The sequence below is a fragment of the Cloeon dipterum genome, chromosome 3 (genome assembly GCF_949628265.1).
Source record: "Cloeon dipterum chromosome 3, ieCloDipt1.1, whole genome shotgun sequence".
NCBI classification, from domain to species: Eukaryota; Metazoa; Arthropoda; class Insecta; order Ephemeroptera; family Baetidae; genus Cloeon; species Cloeon dipterum.
The window spans coordinates 32113774-32128092 of NC_088788.1; the positions used below are offsets into that span (position 1 = coordinate 32113774).

General features: G+C 39.4%; 1 protein-coding gene across 1 annotated transcript in view; it reads left to right on the forward strand.

Annotated features, from left to right (window-relative positions):
• The first annotated feature begins 9647 nt into the window (after positions 1 to 9647).
• Positions 9648 to 14319, forward strand: part of grh (grainy head) — a 78294-nt gene continuing 73622 nt past the window's right edge. The window contains exon 1 of the mRNA XM_065486328.1: positions 9648 to 9768. The gene's annotated coding sequence lies outside the window, so the exon portion shown is untranslated. The remainder of the gene's footprint in view (positions 9769 to 14319) is intronic.

Here is a 14319-nt window from a genome sequence, read left to right on the forward strand (position 1 = left end):
GTATTTAAAATAAATATTACATATATATTTGCTTGTGCTCTGCCATTTTTCATAATCCTTAAAAAAATAACACGGAGTTTGAACTTCCACATTCATAAATGATAAATGTGGAATTTTAAGCTTCATGTTAATTTTTTAAGGATTATTAAAATTCCATATTTAATATTTATTATTTATAAGTTCGTTTGAAATTGATGAGCCCTCACATCGGGACATTCAACTGGTGTACTCAAAGAGAGGCAAATCAATCTAATCTACCGTTCGTAAAAACCAATATCTGAACCATAAGATACACTTTTTATTCTTTTGGGATGTATGGAGGCGTCTCCTTTATTCACTTGTACGCAGTTGTAGTCTATATATCCAACTCTTTTTGCACGGCGAGCGAGCGTTTTGGCGCAAAAGCAGCGATAAAATAAAATAAATTGCGAGGTGCCATCACTTTTGTGGGATCACGAGGCCATAAATATAAAATGCCCCGCGTGTGTATGTGTTACACTTCTCCTCCTTTAATCTAAGCAGCAGCAGCTTTTTCTTTTCATTACACATACGTACACACACGCTGCTCTCCTGCGCCTCGGGTTGGAGGTTGAACAACCTTTTGCTTTAATACGTATTCACAGTGCGGCGGCGGCGGCAGCAAATTAAAATCCAACGGACGCGACGATGATTAAAGTGTATTAAAAGTTTTTAAGGAGGCGGACCGACTCGTTAACTTTTGCTCGGGCTAATCAGCGCGTCGTAGAGAGCGGTGCGCGCGCGAGTTGCTGCAAAGAGCACGCGGTTAATAAAGATGAGAGACGGCTCAATATGCAAATGCCGAAACTCCATTAAGAAGCATTTTTTATTGATCCGACTCAATTTGAAGTGGGCTTGTCACGGCGCGGCCAATTCTTCCCCCACACACATCGATTTCACACCTCCGTGCAGCCCGAAGGTGCGGGATGCGATCGCTATTAAGGTGGAGTGTTGGACGCGTGGAAATCTGTGACAATTATGCCATTTCATCGCAGAAATGGTCACCTACGTGACTGAAAAATCACAGGAATTAAAGGATTTATAAGTAAGCTATCTATCTGGTAGTGGGTAGCATAAAATATTTGATGGACGTTAAGTGCAAACGGATCAACGCTGGAATTTCAACTTGAAATCCTGATGGTTAAAATCTTGACATCATTAACAGTAATATTGTTTATGCCACGCCTGTCACTTCACCACTGGACCAGAGTGTATCTGTTAAGAGCCTCGGAAAAATATGTAAATAAAAAATTCGTGAAAGGTTTAAAGAACTAGAGATTGATGCGTGTATATACTGTACAAAGGTCACCATAAAAACTTTTGCAGCAACATTGTTTTAATCTGCTGACCATTACACATTATGGGGAACTCTTTAGCTGCAGAGCCACGCTAATAAGCCTTTGGTGTGGGATGTTAATTACGCGGGTAAAAAATGAAGCTCTGCTGTACCTGGCCAGTCTTCGTAGGATAATTTGAGCGCTCCAAGTTGTATTCGTTAGCGTCTGAAACTAATCCAACATGACTACGCAGCACAGAGCACAGGTACTCGTTAAGTCCGTTAAACTAACTGCGGCGATATTTTCTTGCCAAACTTTTTTTAATTAAGAAGTTTGCATATTTTTCAACTTCAGTTCCAATTCTAAATTGTTTCCTCCCTAAAACTGAAGGCAAAAAAGAAAGGGTACAATTTCCTTAGAGCTTTTTTTGGTTTAAACCACCCATTTTTGTAAGATTTCAAAACAGTTGGGGTTGATTAAAATTAAAACAAAAAACAATAATGAGAATCAATTCTGTTCTTGATCGCTATAATGCTTAATTCTTTTATTACTGGCCGAGCAAATAGAGGCTAGAACAATCTGCCATCCGATCTCAAGGACTGCTATACGTGACCGAATTTCCCTCCCTGTGCAAGAAGCACTTTTGCTGAGTTGACACCGATCACTGTTTAAAATTAGCATTTCTGAAATTCGCTGTTTCTCTTGTATTCGTGACGAAATGCCACGGGTGGAAGGACAAATTGGCATGAGGTCAAGCTAACTTAACGAAATTTACTACAGTCTTAGCCAATAGATTGTGTCATAAATATTAATTTAATCTGGTTTTGCGGTACAGTTTTTGAAAACTTTAAAACCTCCCAGTGATGCAATTTAAAAAGTAAGGTGAACTTTGAATTCCTGTTATCGCCAAGACCGATTGAATTAACACCAATTCACCGTTGTTAATTTCAAGTTGCTACTGTTAATTTCACACACATGCCATGGGAACTAAAATAACAGTAGTAACCTTTGACCTTGACTGGACATCAAATTTGGTGTTAGTTCTACCGGGCTTGGCGAGATAAGGAATTCAAATCTCACCTTATTATTTTAATTACACCACGGGGAGATGAGTTACTGAGTTTTTCGAAAATTGCCCCGTAAAAAACATACATTTTGGTAATTTTTTCTGACGAAATTTGCCGGTAAAGATTGAATCCCGATGTAAATTTAGTCACCGAATCTGTGAATGAACGAGAATTCAAGTGCAATCAAACAAAACGTTAAGTCAGCTGTTTTTGTTGCAGAATTCTGAACTAATAGACTGAGTTTTCCCTGTTTCGAAATAATTTTTTGCAATTTTGTTATCGTTTTGGATGTGGGGATGTATGGTATGGGACATAGTCGCTCTGCTGAGATCTGCAGTTAAATTATTTTGAATCTAAATTTCGTTGAGTTTACTTGACCTTATGCCAATTTCTTCCTCTGAACCGTCATATTTTGTCATGTATACGTATTCTATTTATTCAGGATTATTTATTTACTGGATTCCGCAAGAACGAATGAGTATTTTTCAAATTCCATTAGGAATATCCGATTCCTTTATTGCCATAACAATTTACAAACTCCCTACAGGCCATAATAATGACTGTAATTCAATAGTTTCAACTTATTGTGTCGTATAATAAAAACATTTCAATTAAATTTGACATTTATTAGGAGTTTATTCTATTTTCTTCATAAGCAATGAAAGCTTCAACGTTAAGTAAGACCATGCAGCACTTTCGGGCCAAATTTGGATCTGGTGGCGAAAAGAACGGTCGCGTCAATTTCCCGAGCGTAAAAGGCACATTTGTCCAATAATGACGTGAAAGCAGTGTAGCACAAGCTCGCACAATTCAAATTTAAATGCGGACGGACGCGTCGAATCGCCGCTTTTATTGTGCCCGCGCCGAGTAAGTACGAAGGCCTATAGTTGAGAATAATGGGACGACGCGCTCGCACGAAGCAACGGATTCAGAGGAGTGAAATTTGAATGCGGGAGCTCACTCGTGTATTAGCGGCGGAGATGCGAGTTTGATAAATATCTGGCGGTGACTTGAATAGCACAACAATAAGAACAATGCACAATGCTGAGCGCGCCGGCCGCGGCCAGGCCCAATAAATCTGGCCGCTTATCTGCGTATTATCATCTAAATATTGCGTCACCCCATAACTTTCAATATACAACACGCGCTTTTCGCCTGCTTGTCGAGGGCAGAGTGTTTTCACGATTTGAGCGCAAAAAGCCGCTCGGGCGCGCGAGCGAGAGAGAGACAATCGCACAAGGGGCCAATTATTTGCTATCGTCGCAGGCGCGGCTTTGGTGCATTTTCGAACGAGTCGGCATTTTGAGCGCGGCGCGGACGGCGTTTTTGCGCGCGCCAATGAATAATTGCGTGCGTTGTGCGTGGTTTGACTCGGGCTGGCCATTTTTGGTCACTCATTGGTTGTGACAATTGGCGCAAAAAAGGCCGCCGCGGCCATTCTGCGCGACACCGGCTGAATTCATAATGCGGAATCGGACGCGCAGAAGTGTTTCTGACAATCAGTCGCTCAAAATGACAGCGAGAGCCTGTGAGAGAGATTCGCAGTTCACATCCAACAAATTGCAGCTTTGTCCACTTTAATTCAACGTCGATCTCGAGCCATCCATCCAGACAAAAGGAATTCTCCGATAACGAGGATTGAAGTGTTGAAATGTGTCCAGGCACGTCGCCAACTTCCATCTCCGCACTCACCGTGCATGGCAACAATTATTTCAAGGAAACTGCACGTGCTTTCGATTACTGGGATCGAATTAGCACCACCTGTGTGATCCTACAAACTTGTAACAAAAATGAAAACGAGGTTTTTCCCGTTTATTTAATATTTATTTGCGTACAAAAATTTGGTAAAATTTACGAAACTGATCCAGCATAAAATGTTTCAGCAGGCGCAGAACCAGCAGAGGCGCTTTAATTTGTTTGCAAATAAGCTAGTGGAAGAGTTCCCTCCAGATTGTCACCGATAGGATGGAGGCCCCTCCATGCACGACAGCGCCGCCCCCCTGCCGCCTCCTCCGAAGGTAACGTGATGAATATCTTACCGCGGTGACTCCTCTATTCAAGCGATCGTATTTCACGCTGAATGTCTGAAATTCGCCCAAAGAAGGAAGGCTAAAATGACCTCCACACTTTGTTTCCTTTGTGCAGTTTTACAATGCAAAACGAGGCTATATAATTATGTAAATTATTGTTTGCAGTTCGGCGTTTTTTAATTTACTAATGATAAGGTCTTGGTTTAAAAATAGGTTCTGCTTTCGTTGATAATAAAGTCGGAAATTTTAAATAAACAAAATATTATTTAGTATTTCATGATATTACCCCTTTTGAATATTTCTGTGAGCTAATATTTTATTTGAAATTTAATTTTATTGAAAACTCCAATCTATTTTCTGTTGTCATCATCCTCTTGGATGGGGGAGGGGTCTGTTGAGGCATTGCTGCTCTGCTGATCTGAAATTTTTAGCGCGTACAGTTTGGCATAACTAAAATAGCACTGTATTCAAATCAAACTTCCAACATTAAGCCCAAATTTAAAGTTAGATGGAACGATGAGACTCGCCTACCAGTTGCCCGCACTTAATCACGCTTATCACACACAAAAAACGAACATGACAATAAAATCGTTCAATCAGCGACGGCAAAAATGTGAAGTTCGTTTCCTGCTAAAAGCAGACATGCAAAATATGCGTCGCCAGATCTTATCGGGCGATCCCTCCAGAAATTTTCTTATCATTCAATCATCGATTCAAGGAATTCAGTTAATTTGCGTGATTGATGCCGCTGCTGGAAACGGACTCAATTTAATGGTCCATTTCGTGGACAAAAGCCGCGCGGCGCGGCGAGAGTAAAATAAATTTAGTACGTATATGAGCTGGCTGGCTATCGGTGCGGTTGGTTATTTATCAAAGTGTCTCCGAGCCGTGTTCCTCTTTCTCCTCGCTTGTTTTTTGTGTGTGCACGCCAGCGACACTCGATATCGCTCACATCATCTCGACCGTGGTTTTTGTGGTGCAGCCTCAGAAAATGAGGGCCTGAGAAAATAAATACCGCGAAGAGTGCATGCACCCATAATTCAATACATTATTATGCGATGTGCTCAATGTGGGTACGTGCCGCCGGCTTTGAATTCGATTCAACAGACACCAACACCCCCAATTCCTTTTCAGCCTCTGTGCGGTGAATCTAAACAGTAATCTGTTGAAAAAAGGTTGGAGAATGCGCCACCCGACGTCATCGCTGGCCCCAGTCCCCTTGTAATTGATATTCAATACTGCTAAATCCTGGCTTTCGGGAAAAGATAATCAGAATGAGTCACCAACGATCTGACGACTCTGAGATAGGAAAATTGAACTTTGTATTAAAATTACGTTCGAAACATCAGGAAGTTTTTTAATTCTTAGTACCTGATGAAATCAATGAATATGAAATTATTTTGTATTTGCCCCAATATAAGATTTAATTTGCTTCCTTCATTTTTTTATAATAATTATTATCCTTATATGAATAAAATTAAACATTTTTACAAAGATCAGAGTCCATTAAGCAAAAGTAGCGAAGAATGGCATGCACCAGGGACACTTTTCGGAATTCTCTGTGTAATGAAAATCCATGTGTAATGCTCTCTCTAAAACGGGTTATGCTGTAACGTTGTAAAGGTTAATTGGCTTGAGACTAGGTTGAACTCGTAATTATTCAGAGAGATAATAATTTATTTTTATTTTTTGTATTATTATTGTTCAAAATGTTCGAAACCGTTAAATCGTGGAACTGAATCGGATGACCGCAGTGAACCCTTGAAAACTTCACTAGATAATTATATTGATTTTCCGTGGAAAATTGTTAAATAAATCCGATGAAATTTTCAAGGGTTCGCTTCTGCCATCCGATTCATAAAACAATAATAATACAAAACATATAAATAAATTATTTTCTCTTTGAATAATTACGTGTTAAACCTAGTCTCATGCCAATTAACCTTTACAACGCTACAATGCGATGATATATTTGAGTTCACAGTGGTAAAATCTAGCATTAAATGAGTTATTCTTTCAACGTACTTTGCGAACATTAGTTTTTCAGGAAATTTCCCCAGAACGCTCGCAAAGAAAACCACTTTTTTCTAATTCAATCCACCAAATTTGTCAATTTGTAATACAAACGAAATTTTGTCCATATAATGTTGGTTTTAAGTTTCACTTCAGTTATCTAGTTGGTTTCTTTGATTAATTATAGGAAGTATAATATGTCTGGGATACAATTCTTTTGAATTACCCTCGCAGCGCCTCGCAGCAAGAAATATAACACGAGGAAGAAGGGACTAAAAGGGGGTCTTGTCACAATGCGCTACCTTTTTTAACGATCTTATTTATTATTAGTAGTATCATCAGCCAAAAAGCCGAACATGATCGCGAAGAGCACCTCATTTGGAGATAAGGTGGGCTTTTGTGTGTCCTCATTGTTTATCGGGAATGGAAAAACGCTACCATTCAGCATCACTAATAGAGAGCTCGCCACTTTGGCCAAGGATTAGAAAAATATTAATGATGCTAAGCTTGCAGAACAGTTGAAGTAGGATTTTAGCAACTATCTTAATTGCAATGATTTCGAAACAAAGATAATGATTAGATAAAGTCTAGGGTGAGGTTATGCATATGCATGCAGGCCAGCATTTTCCTATATATAGTTTGAAAAACTTATACTAACTTAAATTTCAGGTCAGTTACACTTTCAGCGGAATTTTAAAAAATTTGCAAGAGGATTGATAATTTTGCGATTAAAAATTTACCCAAAAAAATAAGCAGCAAAAATATGCATCACTAATATTATGACTTAGACGAATTTTGTGTCTGCGATTTTTGTGCTATCCTTAGAGGAAATTTTGACGTAAATGTCTCTTGTAATTATAATCCCTTGGCCTAGCAAAATAAAAACTAATCTTAATCTGGATTTATCTTTAAAACCATTAATTTTCTATTTTTACCTGTTTAAGATTAGCCGTCCAAAGCAGTTTTTCAGTTGCTACGCTAGATGTGGTTTCCGCATTATCTTCACGAACACGCGCATGGCTGGAAATTAACATAGGAAAAAATTGGAATCATTAAATACAGCGAATTCAGCAAACAATAAATTTGCAGTCAAAATTCGGCATGCCAATGCTGAGTGACGTGTGACATCGTTTTTTCTATCATTCCTTTTTCCTGCAAAGCCGAAATAGCGTCACGTCATTTGCCGACTTGCGTGAGATAATCATAATCTCGGACGTTGCATTCGATTAGCGAAGCTGCTATTTTTATTTGTGCGCGTCGTCGCGATTGCGTGTGCACCAACCTGTCGCCGAGTGCATGTGCACAACAAAGCACAAACAAATGCCCACGAAGCGTGCGTATTCAAATGCGCGAGCGAGCGAGCGTCCGAGAATGCATTTAATAAACAAGCGGCGAGTGTGAGAAAGGGTCCGTGCGTTGAACTGGCGGGTGTATTGTGCCGTGATTAGTGCGAGAAAGAGAGCTCACTTCGAGTTTGACTGGTTGGTTGGCAAAGGTCAGGGTGATGTGGGTGTACCTGACGAGTGTGTGTGTGTGTGTGTGTACCTGCAGGCAGGCTCAAAACCTGATATTCCGCCTGCTGATATATAATTGCTAATAGAGCACGCGGTGGCGGCGGCGGAAATCCAGAACTGGTTAGTTAGTCGCCGCGGCCGCGTTTGCCTGACACATTATTATCCGCCAATATCACCGATTTGCATCTCATTTTGCGCCGAATGTGTTTCGCTCGCTGGCTCGCGCCATGGGTGCACCTCGCACGTCCGGCGGCGGCCGTCGCGTGCGTTCAGCTCTCTTTCGCTGAATCATTCCGCCGAGAACCGAGAACGTCCTCAAAAATCGTGACTGCGCCAACCCGAGCAGCTCCTTCAGTTGCCATTTCCCTAGATAATTGTTATGTTTCGGTGAGGTTGGAGCTTGATTTCTCAATTAGATAAACACGACCGTATCTCGCTCAGACGCCATTACTTTGCGTCAAATGGGGTAATAAACAAAATAGAAAAGGTAAAGGGGCTTCATTCATTTCTATTAAATAAAAAATTATGTACTACCTATTATGGTAGATGAATTCTTCCTCGCATTTTACAGCAATCTCTAAAAGGATTTTTCTACCAAAATATCTAATGTATCGTTTTTGTTGAACCAATAAGAGGTTATTTATAGTCAAACCTTACACCATTAATTCAATCGATTTTTGTTAGGTTTTTCTGGCAATAAAGGTGTTTTTGGGAATAAAAAGGGTAACGATGTAATTTAATTTTCAAATAACTTTCCCTAATTTTATGATCCGAAAAAAGCCAGCAATCAGATTTCCTGAAATATGCTTATTTCTATGGTTTCTATTAAAAATCAGTTTTTCAGTCTTTCAGGTGGTCAAAAGTCTTTTGACTGGGTGAATAAGTTTAAAATATATATTTTTTTGCGAAGTTTAGTATTTTTAGTGCAATCTTTTACATTTAATTCGAATTTTGTGGTTTCAGGGAACTAAAAGATTTTTATTGCTGGTTTATAAAATGTATTGTTTTATTTGACAACACCTTTAACACAAAAAGTGTGCAAGTTTAAGGTATCATTTCATAGTTAGCTAAGGAAAATTTAAAAAAAAATGAGCAAGAGCAGTTGCAAAGAAAGAATTAAGCACGGGAATTTTGATCAGCTGTGGCAGTTAAGTCTGTCATTTTCTGATAGTGAAATTTTTGATAACTTGACATGTACCATGCATTGTGTCTAATGATAATGAAATCATCAACACGCGAATTATGAGCTCCCGATAATATTGCTAATTATTATCGCACCTTCTTCCCGCTTACAACTTACCGAGAAATCCTTTTGATCTTTCTCTTTAATACTGATAGTAGCTTGATAAGGTAACTACATTTTTTGTACATAACAAACAGCCAAATAAACAAGTTAGCTTTCCTTTAATTTCGCGCCGAGATCTTCAAAATGAAAATAAAGGCACCACATTTTAACTCAATCTACAAGTTGAAAACCCGTTTGAATTTGAAGAAGGAAGTGTTTGATTGCCTCTCGGCCTTGAAAGCAGCTTTTCACCCCCCGAGCTCTTGTGCCGGGACCTGAATTTTCGCGCCTCGGGCCGGCGAACGGCTGATTTCTGCCCATTCATCCTTTCATTCACCTGTTCCGAGTGATTCGAGTGAAAGAAGCAGCAGATTTGCCTGTGGTCGTTGATCCGGTTTAGCCTGAATCTGGTCTCTCAGCCTGTCCGGTTAGTTGCTTTGTCTGGCTGCCTTAGCTAGCCGCGGCCGAGTGAGTCGCACGCTGGCTCTCCGGCATCCAACATCGCATCGCCTGCGGACCGCGTGTTTTACTGGAGCACCAGCTGCACCAGCTCTCAGTCGAAAGGTCAGTTACTCGTCTTCTTCTTCTTCTTCTTCTTCTTCTTTACATATAATAAAACGCTGCACTCGCTCGAAACCGTTTGCTCCGGCCGACGCATATACAAGGCACCCGAGGGTAGGATCAGGGATCCGATTTCGCGGGCGCGGACATGGCGCCTCGAGAGAAATCGGGCCAAATGGGTCACACAGATCCACTTTTAATTCCAACCAGCGGTAAACTGATCCTTGCACGTCAGCTCGACATGACGTGGAAAACTAAAATTTAGGTATGTGGTCCACTTTGACTTGGAATAGCCAGTTGGAATGATAACAATAAAATTTTACCTGCTAAATCGCCCAAATCCATTTCTTCCGATGTATCTCAGGGGGAAAATCAACCGGTCATGTTCTTGATGTGTTTATTTTTAAAAATTTCCACTAATAGTTAAGAAAAATATCCCAATTAGCTTTACTTCACTTTAGTTATTGTTTCGACTGATCCTTAAGAGGAGGAGGAAAATTATCTCGCACGTTCCCTAACAGAATAAGAGCAAGCTATTTTTTATTTCCCAGCCCTCGCATCAAAAGTACTTTCAATCAGTAAAACAAAATTCAACACTGCAGGGTTATGCGACAAAAAAGTGCATTAAAATATTTTCTCTTCATCCTTAACCTTAAATATTATCAGAAGCATATAGGATAATTAGTTAAATACGATTTTTTTAACCGTTGCTCAGCACATCCTGTTGGTTATGAGCTCACCGGGTGCCAATATTTGAGCATTTCGAGTAACTAGAACTGTATATTAATATCTCCCGTTGCCTTGACATTGCGAGCCAACAGGTGGAGTATTGTTGTCGTGACACTCTTTGGCCTGCCACTGACCGGAGAATTGAACCGTGCAACAATTGCATTTTTTATAATTCAGCTTTTATTTATGGAACTCAGAATGCATTAATATTTTTCTCTTTCAACACCAATGGAGTGTATTAGAAAGGGTATATTATGTTTGCTATAGGAATTCCGAAGTCATTGCGTATAAGGTTTAGCTAATTTAATTTACTTATTTTTGCTCCCATTTTATAGAAATATCTTGTGAAAAAAAGAACATAAAAACTGCGCAGCCAGAAGCCTTGTCTGCTAATTACGCGTCAATTGCTGCTGTTTTCCTGTTGTTGCATCGCATATACAGCAGCAGACAATTATCATTGTTATAGGTACGGCGCGGCACACGGAAAAATGCAGCCTCCTCCTCACTCGCTATATTTGTTATGATAATACCGGCGGCACATGCATTTGATACATAAATGCACACATAATACACACGGACTGGCAAAGGTCTCACAATATGGTTATTGTTACGTGAGCGCAGTGCTTCTTTTTCTTCCTACAGACGCGAGAGCAATTTTCAATTCCTTCCAGCGTCTGCTGACACCGAGACGCATTCGCTCACCGCGCTTTTTTGCCTTCCATAGAGTCGCATTTCAAATAATAACTCTCAGGGTAAACACATTGAGCGACGGGAAAATGTCGCAAATTATCAAAAGAATAGTGTTATGCCCGAGCGTATTCCATCATTTTATTAATATTTTTATTAATTGGTGTCAGTTGGTGTCATTCAACTTTGTTAACAACGAGTGCAATTGAACCTCTGTCAGGATAGGAATTTTACTAAATATATTTATATCTGTTTTATTTAACCAATCATGAAATTCTTACAAAAAATACGTCTGTAAATTTACAAAAACTGACATTTTGCCCAAATGAAATGTTTTGGACCAAATAACCAACTAAATCTTTAATTGATGGATATAAAATACGACAGTTTGTTGTTGTCAAATATTATATGGTCTTTCATTTTTTGTGCTCATGAAAAAATGCTGACCCTTAACATTAAATTATTTTCTGACCATGTGTTTAATATTTTGTTTACAAAAGGTTTCGTAGAACTCAAAATAACATGCACACTAATTGTAAGTACTTGCAAAAATTGTTATCTAATCCCAAAAAAAAATAATAATTGCCCCATACATCACAAAGGACACTTTTTAAAATCCGGAAACAACAGTTTAAGTCTTAAAAATTAAAGAAATTCGACTGTTTTGCTGATTAAACCGAAAAAATTTTCAAATCTAACAAGCGCCTAAATAAAATAATCTTCTGCAAGGCAACCCGCTCAGCAGCTCTTGCCGTTGTGCAGGTTGCGTGTTTACGACTTGAAGGAGCAGTGTGCTTCATATTTGATTTATTTTACGACATCTTTACAGCTGTAATAATATGTGGTACGGATTTTTAATCCTGACGATAACTTCGAAAATATTGGATTAGATTTATCGCAGCTTTCGACCCTTCCTTTGAATTTGCAACTTTTTCTCTGAAGCACATATCAAGGTTTTTGACTTGATTAAACAAGAAAAAATACACAGACGTTTGGAAATCACCGCACAACATATTCAAAGAAGGTATTGGCTGGAATGGGAACTGGGTTAGATTTGATCAAAAGCAGAAGTGGCAGGGTGCACTTATGGTGCGCCTCTCGCTCGCTCGCGCGCTTTTATTCTTTGAATATTCGCTGAGCACATGGCTGCAGGCTACTTTTTGTTTCAATTTCCATTTCCTCGGCCGCAGAAAGGCAAACAGATGATAATGGAAATCGGCCTCGTTATTTATTGAGCGCGGAAAGCTGCTCGTTGGCCGCGTCCGAGGCTGCGATTGGTCCGGCGTGCATATGCAATAAATATTTATTGGCCGCGCGCATCAGGAAGAGAGGATGCAGAATACATACACAATGTCGGTGTGCGCGCATAAATATTAAGCGCACAGCGAATGTATCTTTCATTCGTGTCAGGTCTGCGTCGCTGATGCTGATTGTGATCAGCTCGGCAGTGCATAATAATAATCATAATATGCGGCCCAAGCGCACCGAGAGCACCGCTCTTGCTGCAACTCAGCAGCACAAGAGCATTAATTTCACGTCATTATCCGCACTTTATAAGCGCATCAAGGCGAAAGATGCCAAATCGTGCTGCACTTTCGCGGCATGAACGGAAAATCCAATTATTTTTTTACTGAAAATCATTTAAAATTACTGAAACTATGGTGCAAACAGAGAGGGATTGTAAGCCTATTAACCAAAATAAAAAAGAATAAGAAAGAAACTGTGCTTACCCATTTTGAAAATTTAATATTTTCTATTTAAAACTAAAATTCCTAAAATTTATCACACGATAAACTGGATAAACTTTAATAGTATTAATTTTAAAACAAACACTACTGTTTTAAAAGTTTAATTTAAATTTTAAATATAGGTTTTAACAAAAAATTATAATGAATCATTTTTTTTAATTTTGATAGCATAAAATAACTAGTTTTTATATAAAAAAAATATTTGGTTTGCAGAGAAAAATTTTAATTTGGCAATTTTTAAACATTTAAATGTATATTAATAGTTTTTATTTATAAATTTTTAAGTATGAATACAATCTACTAATAATATCAGCGTTTCTAAAAAGATACATGCATATCTTTTAAAGAAAATTGTTTTTGTTATTTGTTGAATATATAACCTAGATAATTATCAATTACATTAATTGCACTCCGCGCTCGGCCCTGACTCCTGTTAATGAAGTTTGCTTGCGTCGCAACATGCTGTCGGGCAAACTGTTTTTAATTTTAATAAAACGCGCTGTCCACAGTTTAGAGGAGGAAAGCACGAGGAAATTAAATGAATTTAGTGGCTGAATACATAAGAGAAGAGATGCCTTTCTTGGCCAATAAATTAACAAATGGCTGTCGCCTCAAGGTTAGGCCTCGGCGCGCGGAGAGCTCCTATAAATCCGCGCTCGCGCGGGGACCTTTTTTATTTTAATTCCCTCATTTTGACCGACTAATCGCGAAGAATACGCCGTGAATACATTAAAAAGTGAAACACACTCTTTGAGCGCGGAATTGGCCAAAAATAATATAAATAAAAACGCTGCCTCTCCTATTAGCCGCGCACATCCGCGCTGCGGCTGCGAAATTTATTTTATTATTATAGCAGCTGGACAAGAGAATCCCCAAAGCACAACGGACCGATGTGGGCTCTTGAATTTGCATTGCTTCGTAATCAACCTGCGCCGCACTTAACCTTGAATCGCAATTTTGCTCTCCGAGAGCACAACTACACACAGCAATGTTGTGTTTGCTTTTATGACAGCGTGGTGACGACGCGCGACGATCGATTCTCGATCAAGCGCCATTCCCTTCTATGAAATTCGTTTTGAATTTCGGGAAATCACTACGAGACAGGCAGGAATAAATTATCGGACGGCCTTGCCTGGGAGAGAAAGAGAGAGATGGAAAACGCACGAAAATTCCCCAGCCTCTGGACACCGCTAAATTTAGCGCACGTCAAAACAAAACCACCCATGGCATGCTCTTGAAAATAAAAATGTTCTCGCGATCAGATTGTCTGCAAAGCAGCCAGGGGAAGAGGAAAGTCGGGCGCGGACGTCAGTGCATGCGAATTTGACGTCACGCTAGATCAATTAAAGGCCGCTGCAACTTAATTGCGCGTGTTGCAAATAATTGAAAT